The sequence below is a fragment of the Esox lucius genome, chromosome 20 (genome assembly GCF_011004845.1).
Source record: "Esox lucius isolate fEsoLuc1 chromosome 20, fEsoLuc1.pri, whole genome shotgun sequence".
NCBI lineage: Eukaryota > Metazoa > Chordata > Actinopteri > Esociformes > Esocidae > Esox > Esox lucius.
This window is the reverse complement of record NC_047588.1, coordinates 39071738-39085885: the sequence shown is the minus strand read 5'-3', so window position 1 is coordinate 39085885 and position 14148 is coordinate 39071738.

Here is a 14148-nt window from a genome sequence, read left to right as displayed (position 1 = left end):
CCTGCACGCATCTATTTTGTGTGTATTTATTTTGAAGGATTGACTGGAACTGAAACGGCAGGGTTGTGCGCGGCGCTCTGTCCTCCAGCAATGCACCAAGCCCATCTGAAGTTCTGTTTACCCAAGCAAACTCTTAATTAACTGATTCACTGAATTACATCCCCACCATGTCCTGACGTCAATACCCTGCGGGTGGGTGGGGCAGAGGACAGGGGAGGGAGGGGAACATAGAGAGCCGTGAGAGGCAGCCCCTCTTCCATTGGCCCTCTACCAGGTTATTTTCAGGAAGTGGGGTGGGTCCGGTGGGAGGAGACAGGTTGACATCACGCTAAGTGGGGAAGGCAGGACTGTGGTGCTGAGACCCTCCCCCCATCCCCTCACGGTGCACTTTTCTCTCCCCACTCTTCTCTTTTCTGTCTCCCCCTCTTCAATTTTATTTTCTCCTTTGTCTGGGAGAAATAGGCCTGTAGTAGAAATGTTATGGCTTGGACCTAATTCACTGTTGGGACTTAACTAAAAAAAGGACAAAGAAAAATAAATGGCCTCGATGTTTTGTAGTTCTCTCCAAGGAGGCTTTAAAATCCCTGTGTGTCTTTGACCCTAACGAGTGCCGCCACTTAAACCCCAGATGTTTGCCGATATTCATAAAAATCTGATTATGCTGAAATGTGTTATCTTACTAAAGTCAATTATTTACCTTTTTATCATTGGGTCGTAATATAACACAAAAAATCTGAATAAAAAGGCAAAGATGTCTGTCACTGAACCCCTCCCCTGTATTGTCCTTCAACAACACCTTTCTAAGTCTCTCCACTTCCACGTGTGATGCTGTGTCTAGCCGTGTCCGGTGCCTCCAGAGTCCCAGTAGCACCGGGCACTCATGTCCTCCTTCCAGGAGAGACTGGTAGACAGTCACAGTTTCTCCCGTTCAGCCTCCTGTCCCCTTCTCGACCCTGTCTGCTCAGAGAACTAAAACGCCACCCGCAAATTCACATTGTTCTCCTACACATAGAAAGTCTACGCCAGGGGCGTCGCTGCAATACGCTTTGCCTCGGTCTATTCGGGAACTTCCTGCAAGTGAACCATCCGGATAAAATCCCCACAATCCCCTCTACTGACCCAGTGGGCACCGTGACACATTGTGGGCAACAAGTATTCAACTGGGAGCGACCGAGACCCGACAATGAACAAACACAACCCTGAACGACAACAATGCGCGTCGCACCCGGGCCCACGTAATTGGCTAAAAACACCACGTTGTAGGCGTCCGTGGCGGCTGAGCGGCGGGGTGTTAGCGCTGGCTCTCCGGGCCGGCCCATGGCCTCGTTGAACCAGCGTGTTATAAACGTGTGCCTTTCAGGCTGGCTAGCCGGCTCGTCTGTTTGTCTCCCATCAGGTTTAATGGAGGATGCACGTTGCGGTGTTACAGTCGAGCGTCTCTCATTAGCCTCTCATCGAGCGGTAATAAGACATGAGGGGCCCTTTGCGTTTTTACGGGCTGTGCATCATCCCCTGTGCATCATCCCCTTCTCACTGGGAGCTGCCGGTGAAAATGTAGCCGCGCGAGAGCGTTGCCTTGTAACCACCGGAATAATAAAAGCTAACGACGAGAACCTGACGTGGCTTCATTCAAGAGGCTCCAGACTATTAAATCTGCCTGTTATGATGCTAATGAGTGGTGTTTTTATTGTGCTGACGTGGCGTGTGCATGAGACTGATTCATGCGGGCTACTATCCTGCTCGGGAGCTTGTACTGGTCGAGCCCGGTGTCCCTTACATCTGATTCTCTCTAACATAGGATAGGGCTGCATGGTTGCAACGCCAGCGGGATCCAGAACGTCCGCGTACCGGGGTTACTACGGTTCATTTTTCCAGGTACATAAGGGCTTGGTTGTGTAGGTGACTCTTGGATGTTGTGTTCGATTGGCTAGCTGGAACTGTGCGGCACCTGAAACAGTCCCGGCAGAACATGAGTTGATGGGCAATTGGCCTCGGTCTGAAAAGGCCGCTTTTCTTTTCTTTTTTTTTTTTTACAGGGCACTCATTTTAGTCGACATCTTTTGGACTGTTTGAAACGTGTGCGCTCTCTGTTGATGTGTTGATGCAGAAACGTGGTCTTTTGTAGGTGTCCTTCAATACAACAAAATAAACATATATATATTGTGAAAAGATCTGATGTGATAGGTCAAAACACTCATTAGTTGAATTCGGGAATACGTAAACTGAGCAGCATGTCTGAATTAGTCCCTGATTAGATGGTTAGAATGATAACTTGAAGTGTTTCAGCCTTCGGGGACAGGAGCTGAGTAGCCCTGTCATACAACATGCAGTAAAACAGGTTGTTAAATAAAGCAATCATGCCTATTGTCAAAGCAGTAGGGAGCTAACCAGACCATGAAGGTCAAGAAAAACACTCAAAAATTCATTGCAAGTTCAGATTTGTTTCCCCCCTTTGGAATTTGATAATTTTTTATTGAAGATCATTTCTTTCTGGTTCTTGGCAGAAGGGTCCGTGATGTCAGTGATGTGATCCAAACTGCCAGGGATGGCCTTACCAGAGGCAGTAACACTCTGTCTCCTCCAAGACAGCTGCTGTCCACTCTGAGTATGTCCCCTCTGAGGTTTGGTGTTAGATATTATTTACTCAGAAGGGTCATGTCCTTGGCTGTCTGTGTTTGGTGTATCGTCCCTGGAGGTTGTACAATATTGTGAAAAATACTGTCAGAGAAATTGTAGAATTTGATGAATGAAAAGGTCACAGTAAACGCAGCATTTCCGACCTAAAGTGTATCTCAGTGGGTTGATGACAGCAAGTCAGACAACATCTGTCAGGTAAAAGAAAAGGATATGCTTTAATGCGTGTTTAAGTTAACATTGGAGTAAATCAGCAAACTCTTTTATACAGCAAACTTGGAGTGCCTTTGGAAAATGTTCCGCCCTCTTCACTTTCTCCACGTTCTGTTGTGTTTAAACAAACAGGACAGGCCATGTGACCAAGCTGCTAAGCAGAGATGTTAATGGAACTTTCTTGAAGTTTATGCTGTGTTTTTGCGATATTCAGTCCCCTTCACTCTCTCAAAATGTTCTTACTTACATAGACAGGCGTGTGCCTTTTCCAGATTATTTTACCACAGATGGACTCAAATCTAGTTGTTGAATCATCCCAGGGAGGATCAACTGAAACAAAATGCACCTGTGCTCAATTCACAGTCTCACCAAAGGTTCTGAAAATGTGTGTATATGTGATTCTTTTGACAAATTTGTGCTTGGTTCTACTGGGGTATTGGGTGTAGATTGATGGAGTATGACTGTAGTGAAAATGTGAAAAAAATTCACTAAGTGAAAATTTACAAATTGAGCCCAAAGTGTCAGTATTTTGTGTGGCCACCATTATTTTCCATCACTGCCTTAACCCTCTTGGGCATGGAGTTCACCAGAGCTTCAGAGGTTGCCACTGGAGTCCTCTTCCATTCCTCCATGACGACATCATGGAGGATGGTGGATGTTAGAGACCAGGTTAAGTGTGGACCTCTACCACCTTAACATTTAAATGTCTTTGTTGTAGCATTAACCCGTATGCAATGGCAAAATACACTTTTGAAACACTATTTTCAGGTGCTATTTCGTTCACTTTTCTTTCTTCTTTTTCATTTTTATTTTATTCTTATAAGATATAATAACTCAATGTTCTTTGTGAAGTGCTCCAGATTTGAAATTGTGTGTTTTTTTTCCCTCCAATATCCAAACCCTCGTTAATATCTACAAATGCCTCTGATACTAAATTAGAAGTTGGATAGAGTGCTCCAGATTCAGATATTGTATTCTCTCTTATCTTCCGATGCTATAATCTTATTTGAAATACATGAAAACAGTGTGTTGACACATCCCTTAAACAAACATCAGGAAACTCCATCGTTCCTATAATTCTATATCTTCATTTCGTAGTTTGCTCATCGTCACACGAAGTGGACATCGTTCGCCCTGAAGATGGCAGAGTGTTTACTTAACTCAATAAGGTAACCACGGTGACGGCAGGATCTATCAAAGCGAGCCCTTAAGTGGTGTTCAAAGACGTCGACATTGAGCTGCTCAGGGACGTCAAATCCAATGAGCACCCATTAATCTGAAGAATACTTTTGGTATGTGATAGGGAGGCAGAGAGAGAGAGAGCAAAAGATGTGGGGAATAAAAGAAAAATTAAGAAACGGAGAGGGAAATGAAAGAGAGCAGAGAAGAGGGGAGACAGGAGTGATGGAGAGAGGGAGGAAAGAGGAGAGGGGGAGTGGAAATTAAGGAGATAAATTATGAAAGGGAGAGAGAAGGGAGAGCAAATAATGGGGGGAGATACAGTAAAGGGCTGTTATTAGAAAATTAAAAAGGTATATAATATATAGTTACACTTTTAAATTCACATTTGCAAATTGAACATATCATGCAAACAAAGCTTGTTTCACGAAACAGGAAATCCAGTTGGCTACCATGTTTTGGTTTGTTACCTATATATATAAAGTAGTTCTATAAAAAACAAAAAGGGACCAGGATTACTACATTTTTTTATTTTTTATTTAACTCTCTCGTATGTAGGCAAAAGATGTAGCAACTGTTCGTCCAATTTACTGAAAAGTGCTTATCTCTTGTCTAAAAGAAAACATGCTGACTTTTACCACTTACAACTCCATAAAACAAACAAAAAATGCCTTTAGTATCATACCTTGAGAGAGCCTGCCAGCCACTTATTTTCATATTAGCATTACAGGAAGCACCCTTTGACCTGTTACATCACCCCTCATATGTCTACAATACATACCAAGCGACTGGAGTTTTTTGTCGGGTAATCTGTAGCAAAGCTCTCCCACGTAACTTCAGAAGGTGGCCCTTGAAAGTTTAGATCTTGATGTGTTTAAATGATTTTAAAACATGTTCAGCCAAAGCTAATCTGGCAACAAGTCTCATTAATCTTTATGAAGGTATCATACTGTGAATAAGCCCTTGGAGAGAAATCAATGTTGTTGGGATTTTAAAAAAAAATTAAGCAGAGGAAAACAAATACAACATTTTTAACAGCCACATGTTTATGCTCATTCAAAAAAGAATAACATCTCTCACATAATCGAGCAGCCTTGTTTAGGCAACAAACAATATATACCCCTTTATTTTGGGGGCCAAGCTGATTCAGTGGACAACGCATCGATATAAGAATACTATACATTTTTATTTTTAAAAAGTAAGGCATTTTATGTTGCATTGAACAAGAAGGTGGGGAAAGACAGGAGAAGGTTTTTTGCTGAAAGTGCAGTAGGTTGGGAAAACCCCACACTGCAGCAGTATCTGAGCATTGGAGGTAGCGGGTTAGACAACTCATACAACCTTGAGAAACCTGGAACACCATGGAACACCCTGAAAAGCCCTGCAAACACCCTGAAAAACACCTTGGAAAACCTTGAAAACCCTGAAAAAAACCTTGGAAACAACCTGGAACACCCTGAAAAACCCTGGAAAACCCTGGAAACAACCTGGAACACCCTGGAAAACTGTGGAACAAACTGGAACACCTTGGAACACCCTGAAAACCCCTGCAAACACCCTGGAAAACCCTGAAAAACCCTGAAAACCCCTACCAACACCCTGGAAAAGCCTGAAAACCCCTGCAAACACCCTGGAAAACCCTGAAAAACCATGAAAACCCCTACCAACACCCTGAAAAAGCCTGAAAACCCCTGCCAACACCCTGGAAAAACCTGAAAAACCCTGACACAGCATGGAACATCATGGAACACCCTGAAATCACCCTGAAAATCCCAGAAACACCCTGAAAAACCCTGGAACCCAACAGAACACCCTGAAAAACCGTGGGACATCCTGGAACACCCAAGAACACCCTGGGAAAGCCTGGGACACCCCAAAACACAATGAAAAACCCTGGAACACCCTGAAAAACCCTGGAACACCCTGGAAACAACCTGGAACACCCTGGAAAACTGTGGAACAAACGGGAACACCTTGGAACACCCTGAAAAGCCCTGCAAACACCCTGAAAACCCCTGCAAACACCCTGGAAAACCCCAAAAAACCCTGGAAAGCCCTGAAAACCCCTACCAACACCCTGAAAAACCCTGGAACCCAACAGAACACCCTGAAAAACCCTGGGACATCCTGGAAAACTCTGGAACCTCCAAGGCACACCCTGAAAAAGCCTGGGACACCCTGGAACACCCGAGAACACCCTGGAAAAGCCTGGGACACCCCAAAACACAATGAAAAACCCTGGAACACCCTGAAAAACCCTGGAAACAACCTGGAACACCCTGGAAAACTGTGGAATAAACTGGAACACCTTGGAACACCCTGAAAAGCCCTGCAAACACCCTGAAAACCCCTGCAAACACCCTGGAAAACCCTGAAAAACCCTGGAAAGCCCTGAAAACCCTTGACACACCCTGGAACATCATGGAACACCCTGAAACACCCTGAAAAACCCTGGAACCCAACAGAACACCCTGAAAAACCCTGGGACATCCTGGAAAACTCTGGAACCTCCAAGGCACACCCTGAAAAAGCCTGGGACACCCTGGAACACCCGAGAACACCCTGGAAAAGCCTGGGACACCCCAAAACACAATGAAAAACCCTGGAACACCCTGAAAAACCCTGGAAACAACCTGGAACACCCTGGAAAACTGTGGAACAAACTGGAACACCCTGAAAAGCCCTGCAAACACCCTGAAAACTCCTGCAAACACCCTGGAAAACCCTGAAAAACCATGGAAAGCCCTGAAAACCCCTACCAACACCCTGGAAAAGCCTGAAAACCCCTGACACACCCTGGAACATCATGGAACACCCTGAAATCACCCTGAAATCACCCTGAAAATCCCTGAAACACCCTGAAAAACCCTGGAACCCAACAGAACACCCTGAAAAACCCTGGGACATCCTGGAAAACTCTGGAACCTCCAAGGCACACCCTGAAAAAGCCTGGGACACCCTGGAACATCCGAGAACACCCTGGAAAAGCCTGGGACACCCCAAAACACAATGAAAAACCCTGGAACACCCAGGAAAACCCTGGGCAATCCTGGAAAACTTCATTATAATTTTTTATCCATTATTAAAATATATATTACACAGGCTGGCATTCATCCCTGAAACACACACAGACACATGCACACATTTCCTGGTGCCACCCTGGGAGTAAGGCGACAGTCAGCCCAGAGATAAGGAGATGCTCCTGTTGGATGCTAATTCAGCCCGACCACAATTTCAAACAGTGGGTTTGATTTGACAGTCACCCAAACAGACACGCAGACATCTTCGCAACCGTGCTGTGAAAAACGTGAACAAGGTAAAATCGCTCAAGGCCTTTCTGGATTTCAGCTTAACCCTTATACTGAACCCACACTCCCCATGAACACGCACACATAGCTTGCATGCAACGTGTCGTGGAAGCTCTTTCCTATCAACTACAGGTTCTCTGATCCAATCCACCTCAATCCACAGGCAGTACAAGTTATGTCGTTAGATAACCACAGTAATGCTATCTGTTTCCTCACCAGTCTGTTAGAGCCAGCTCCTTGTTATGTCGTCATTAGATAACCACAGTAATGCTATCTGTTCCATCACCAGTCTATTAGAGCCAGCTTCTGGTTATGTTGTTAGATAACCACAGTAAATCTTTCTGTTCCATCACCAGTTTGTTGAGAATAGTGCAGTGAAGGATTTCAAACAGCAAATACACAAACACAGACACACACTGACAAACACAAAAACACACTGACAAACACAGAAACACACTGACAAACAGACACACACTGAGAAACACAGACACACACTGACAAACACAGAAACACACTGACAAACACAGACACACACTGACAAACAGACACACACTGAATAAACACAGAAAATGCTTGTTTCACAGCCACTGCATTTGGTTATATATGGCTCACCTGAAAACACCATTTTCTTTTCATACTAGATCTAGTGGAACATACACTATTAACTAAACAACAACTATTTATTTTAATATTTCTATACAGGCCTCAATACATATACACTGACTGATTTCAAATAGTTGAAATGTAAAACCCGTCATAGGGATGTGTATGACATTCTAGCTAATATATTAAAGGTATAACTAGCCCTTCAAAATAAGTTCTGACGAAATATGGTAATGTCCTGAATACTAAATCTTTTATGGGAACATATGCACTTAAGACCTCAGTGGAAGTCCATACAATTTTAAGAATGCAACACTCATGTCTCTGTCACTTACAAATACAGTCACGGTTGAGAATTCTGCATTCCACTCAAAAGCCAAAGCATTATGGAAAATACTAGAACAAGGGTGTTCACATAATAGGTAGTATCCCCTGCGCCCAACACAAAGCCCGAATGCTAGTCAGAGCATGACATCAAAAAGATGCCTACTGACATTAGGGAATATATGTAATTAATAATCAAAGATACCAGGAGGAAGTGGCATCTCTCTGAAATGAACCCTTGTGTTTTCTTAATATTTTGGTTAGACTCATTATGCTCGCTGGTGAAATTGACCCGGGATGTTAATCACAACCCGGTACTCACTATTGATATTTTAGCCCCCAACAATTGTGTTTGACATCCATAACCAACTTGTTACTCATGTAACTTAATACATTTAATAGTTTTTATTTTATTTTGTAGTCCATTTAGACCACATTTACCTCATGATAAACACTTGTTTTTTCATCCCAAAAACCAAAATGTATCTATATTTGCTATGATGGACAAAATTTACCAATTCCTTTAATGTTCTAGACAATGTTCTGCTTAATGATATGTCCAGATATTATGATCGTAGTGAGAACTTCTATGTTTCGGGTCAAAACATGTTATGCACAAATCTAAAGATAGAGAATCAGATGGAGCAGGGCTGGTCATCTCTGCACGATGTTCATGGTCATCTCTGCACGATGTTCGGAGCGGCTAGGTTTCACGTTTCAGGTTTCAAGGTTTATTTGTCAAATGCACCGAACAACACAGCATCATCCTGCACAATGACATTCTTGTGACATGGCACCCAACAACTATGTCGTGAGAGTTAAGAAAAAGAGTATATAAGAAAAAAATATAGCTAGACAGAAAATAATAATAAAATAAAGTAACAATATACATAACACTGTAAAAAGGTGTACTGTAAACTAGCAGCAATCTGAGGAATATTATTGAACATTTAGATATGGGAAGTATGGCAGTAATATACATAACAATGTAAACTAGCATCAATTGGAAGAGTTATTGAATATTATGGATACTTATGAATGCAATGAATGGTGGCATAGCACATGCATGGTGGCATAGCACATTACAACTACATAGTGAGAATTAAGAAGAAAAATGTACACACAGCAAGAATATAGCAAGAGGATAAAGCAATAATATACATAAAACTGTACATAGCAGCAGTTTAAAAAGAGAACTGTAAAATAGCAGCAATATTGGTAGTAGAATTGAATATTATAGATATGGCAAGTATGACAGTAATATACATAGAAAATCGAAACTAGCATACATTTTGAAAGAATAGGATGGGGGAGTATAAACAGTATGGTAGAAGCATATTATGGTAGAAGAGTATTATAGATACATATGAGTATAATATGCTTATAAATAGTACATGCAAAGGGATATTCTAATGCCCATTAAAAGTATCTGAAAGGGCATCAGAGCATCTGGAATGTTTGTGTGTGATCAGTATGATCATGGATCAGTGTTACTGGTTGAGGAGTCTTATAGCCTGAGGGAAAAATAAACGATTGAGTCTGCGTGCTCCAATGCTACGGTAGCGTCTACCATACAGCAGCAGTGTGAACAGACCATAGCCTGGGTGGCTGTGATCTTTGATGAGGTTCTGTACTTTCTTAAGGCATTGTGTATGGTAGATAACTTGCACGGAGGGGAGATGGCAGCCGATGATGCGCTCCGCAAATTTCACCACCCACTGGAGGGACTTGCGGTCTGCAGCAGAGCAGCTACCGTAACAGGCAGTAAGGCAGCCTGAGAGGATGCTTTCAGTGGTGCACCTGTAGAAGTTGGTGAGGGTTTTCACAAACAAGCCACATTTTAAGAGTTTCCTCAGGAAGTTTTAACATGGGAAGTTTTTTTGGGTAGTTTTCACTGCCAAGTTCACTTGTCTGGACCATTCCGCAGCTCTTGAAGAAATAACCTTCTCCTGTTACATTTTCCAGTGTTCCATCTGGGCATGATCCAAATATTAATTCCTTGTTAGGCATACTGTACATTGTCAAAAAGTACAATGACCCCTGAAAGGGACTAGCCGTTCATCAACTGTGACTTCAGGTCCAGGATTGCAGAGAAATGGAAAGTGCTCCACCCACTTCTCCCACACTTCTTGAATGGCAGCAAGTTAGTCTCTCGGACGACGTGCAGGTCTTGTGTCACAGCTATCGAAGAAAACTATATCCACTCTATATCTGCACTCTATATCTCCATTGTGGGATACAACTTTTCTTGCTGTCATTCTTCAAAATTGCATTTCACTTGACCAGTTACATCAATACATTTCCACATGGAAGCCTTTTTTTCTTCATCTACGATGCTCTGGAGAGTTGTAATCCCTTTGCTTTGTTTATTTGCTATGTAATTTGATAGCTAACATTACAGCACACTGGACACCGATCAGCCATAACATTATGACCACCTGCCTAATATTGTGTAGGTCCCCCTTTTGCCACCAAAACAGCCAAGACCCGTTGAGGCTTGGACTCCACTAGACCTCTGAAGGTGTGCTGTGGTATTTGGCCCCAAGATTTTAACAGCAGATCCTTTTTTGTGCTGTTTGTCCAGCACATCCCACAGATGCTTGATTGGATTGAGTTCTGGGGAATTTGGAGGCCAAGTTAACAACTTGAACTCATTGTTGTGTTCCTCAAACCATTCCATATTTGCTTTGTGGCAGGGCGCATTATCCTGCTGAAAGAGGCCAATGCCATCGGGGAATACCGTTGCCATGAAAGGGTGTACATGGTCTGCAACAATGCTTAGGTAGGTGGTATGTGCCAAAGTAACATCCACATGAATGGCAGGACCCAAGAAAACGTGATTCATCAGACCAGGCCACCATCTGTTGCTCCATGGTCCAGTTCAGATGCTCCCGTGTCCATTGTAGGCACTTTCGACAGTGGACAGGGGTCAGCATGGGCACCCTGACTGGTCTGCGACTAAGCAGCCCCATACGCAACAAACTGCAATGCACTGTGTGTTCTGACACCTTTCTATCCGATTAGCATGAACTTTTTCAGGAATTTGAGCTACAGTGGTTCGTCTGTTGGATTGGACCACAGGGATCAATGTGTCGCCGGTTCAAAGCATTTCTTTCCTTGGACCACTTTTGATCGGTACTGAACACTGCAGACACGGAACGCTTCAGTTTTGGAGATGCTCTGACCCAGTCGTCTAGCCATCACAATTTGGCCCTTGTCAAAGTCACTGAGATTCCTACTTCTAGCACATCAACTTTGAGGACAGAAAGTTATTTTGCTGCCTAATATATCCCACCCACGAGCAGGTGCTATGATAAAAAGAAAAGCTGTGTTTTTCACTTCAACTGTCAGTAGTCATAATGTTATGGCTGATTGGTGTACACATGCATTCGATTTTGCAGGTGGTTTTACAGTTGGTTACATCACAGCTCATGTTGGTGTGGCATTCACCTTATTCACCTACGGCACTTCCTTCAAACCAAAACGAGGCTGTGTGGTACGGAAGTAACGTTGGCTCGCCCATCTGTAGACTTCTGTCATAACGTTACCTACAATGCCGCCGCATTGTTGTGTTCCCAAATGTACGTCTTTAAAGAGAAAGAAATCCTATACAGGTCAACCCTTCCATCGTTTCCCAAAGATCCTGTACTTTGCCGTGAATGGATTCATAAAATAAGAAGAGATCCCGGTCACCATTTCAAGGTAAGATATTAACATTAGTTTACGATGCTAACGTTAACCATATTTACGTTAACTGTCATGGAGATAGCTAGCTAAACCTTCCGGCTAAATAGACATTACTTGATTAGCCACGCACCCGTCCTTTTTAAGTTATAACAAGCGAAGGGCTGATTCGGGGGTAACGTTAAGCAAGTTGTTGCTCTTTTTACTAGCCTGGTCAGCTAACGTCCGGCCGTGGGTAGCCGTGTCTTACAGCAAAATATAAACAAGACGTGATCTGTGCCTGTTTATGATAATAACCATTGCTAATCTAGACCATGTTAAGCACACAACTACGTATAAACAGTAACATCCATTTTACTGGGTTTGTGCATCCCAGTAGACGACATTACTGATTCATTTTTAGCATCTGTGTTACCTGTGAGACCTGAATAGTATCTTCCCCAACCCTACTTAACATCGCTATGTGAACTGAGCAACCCATGCCTGCAAACAAATTAACTTATACTTAATATTTTAGCATTTTAATAACCAACAGTAGCACCCTGCCTTGCTTTGTAGTGACACTTTGGAAACAAGCTATTTTGACTGATGGTTCCAATACACCTTTAACTAAAGATCACATCAACTGCACATAACATGTTATTTTTAGTCTAGCAGGGAAAGATGAACTGTTGATATGAACAATCAAGATGAACTGTTGATATGAACGATCAAGATGAACATTTGAACGTTTAGCAAGCGTATTTGTTCTAGCAGTGGCACCACTCCTCAAACTGAGCAGTTTATCCACAGTCATGATACCTGAATGTTGTAAGGTGCCTCGTTTTTTCGCATTGAGCGAAAATACTTAGCTCTCACACGGACTGTCTCGCTCCTCTTGACTGTCGGTAAAATAATTTATTGTTAACACTCAAAATAACAGTCAGTCTGGTGTGGTTAATATATCTTAACAATGCTTAGCATCAGCTTGTAATGTTGTCACATCCTGTTGTTTTATCTAGCTAACAAGCTAACTTTAAAAGTATAACGTTAACTAATGTTGATTTCAGAAAAAAAGCAGTGATCGTCCGTGCATTACCTTCCACGTCGTGCACATATCCCTCGATCCAGTTGCTGTATCCTTTCAGAAAAACAGCCCGGGGAATCATGCAGTCCTTATTGGCCCATTTTTCGAAATAGTCCACTGTTATTTCGGGAAGACATGAAAGATTTGATGTCCACACAGGTATCGCCATGATGACAGACGACCGCTGCTGCGCTCTGTCAATGAACATCCGGTTTAGAGTGTACCCCCTAGCCTCGTTTTGGTTTTCAAGATGGAGGCGCGGTGAATAAGGTCAATAGCAAAGGGGGCAAACACTTGTGCAATCAAACATGTTCTGTTTTGTATTTGTAATACATTTAGAACAATTTGCATCTTGCATCTTTTGTCATTGCTTTGGATTTTTTTTCAAAACCCCCCCGATTGAATCTATTTTGATGTCATGTTATAGCACAATAATATGTATGTTTGGTTCTGTCCCTCTCCTTCACTGAGCTCTTACAAAGAAAAAACCTTTCTCCCTCATTTACCTTGTTCTCTCTTTTATTTCTCCCCTGTCGTTGTAATATAAGGCCCCAAATGACTCAAATACTCAAGTGTTTATTTCCCCGGCAGAGCAGAACACCGGGTCCCCGCCTTGATGGAACCCTAGTGCTCTTCACACACACTAGAGAACTATCGGTCTTACTGTCTCACCACTCAGTGGGTTGTCAATGGCAACAACATTTCTGTCCTGTAATATGCAGTTCTTACCAGACTGCCTACTTAAGGGCAGGTTTATGATACATGCATATATACAATACCAGTCCCACACTTACCCATTCACTTGAGGTGGTGAGGGAGTAATCGAAGCCAAAAGACCAAGCGATTGGCTGGAGAGGTTGACATCTCTGGGGAGGGGGCGGTTTGGGAGAGTCCAGCCTTTCATAAAGATTCTAGATATCTTGTGACCACGTGGGTGTGTAATAACACATCATTCCAAGATAAAAATACCTATCTGAGAAAGTCTTTTGATGCCTATCGGTCTGGGAGGGATTAAAACTGCATTTCCGCAATTTTTGTACGTACGGTAATTCTGCTGTCCAATGGATCATCTAGGAAAAGAGAAAATGGTGGGGGGCTTGAACACTACATTGTTGAAGGTGGCCACTATTTAAGAAG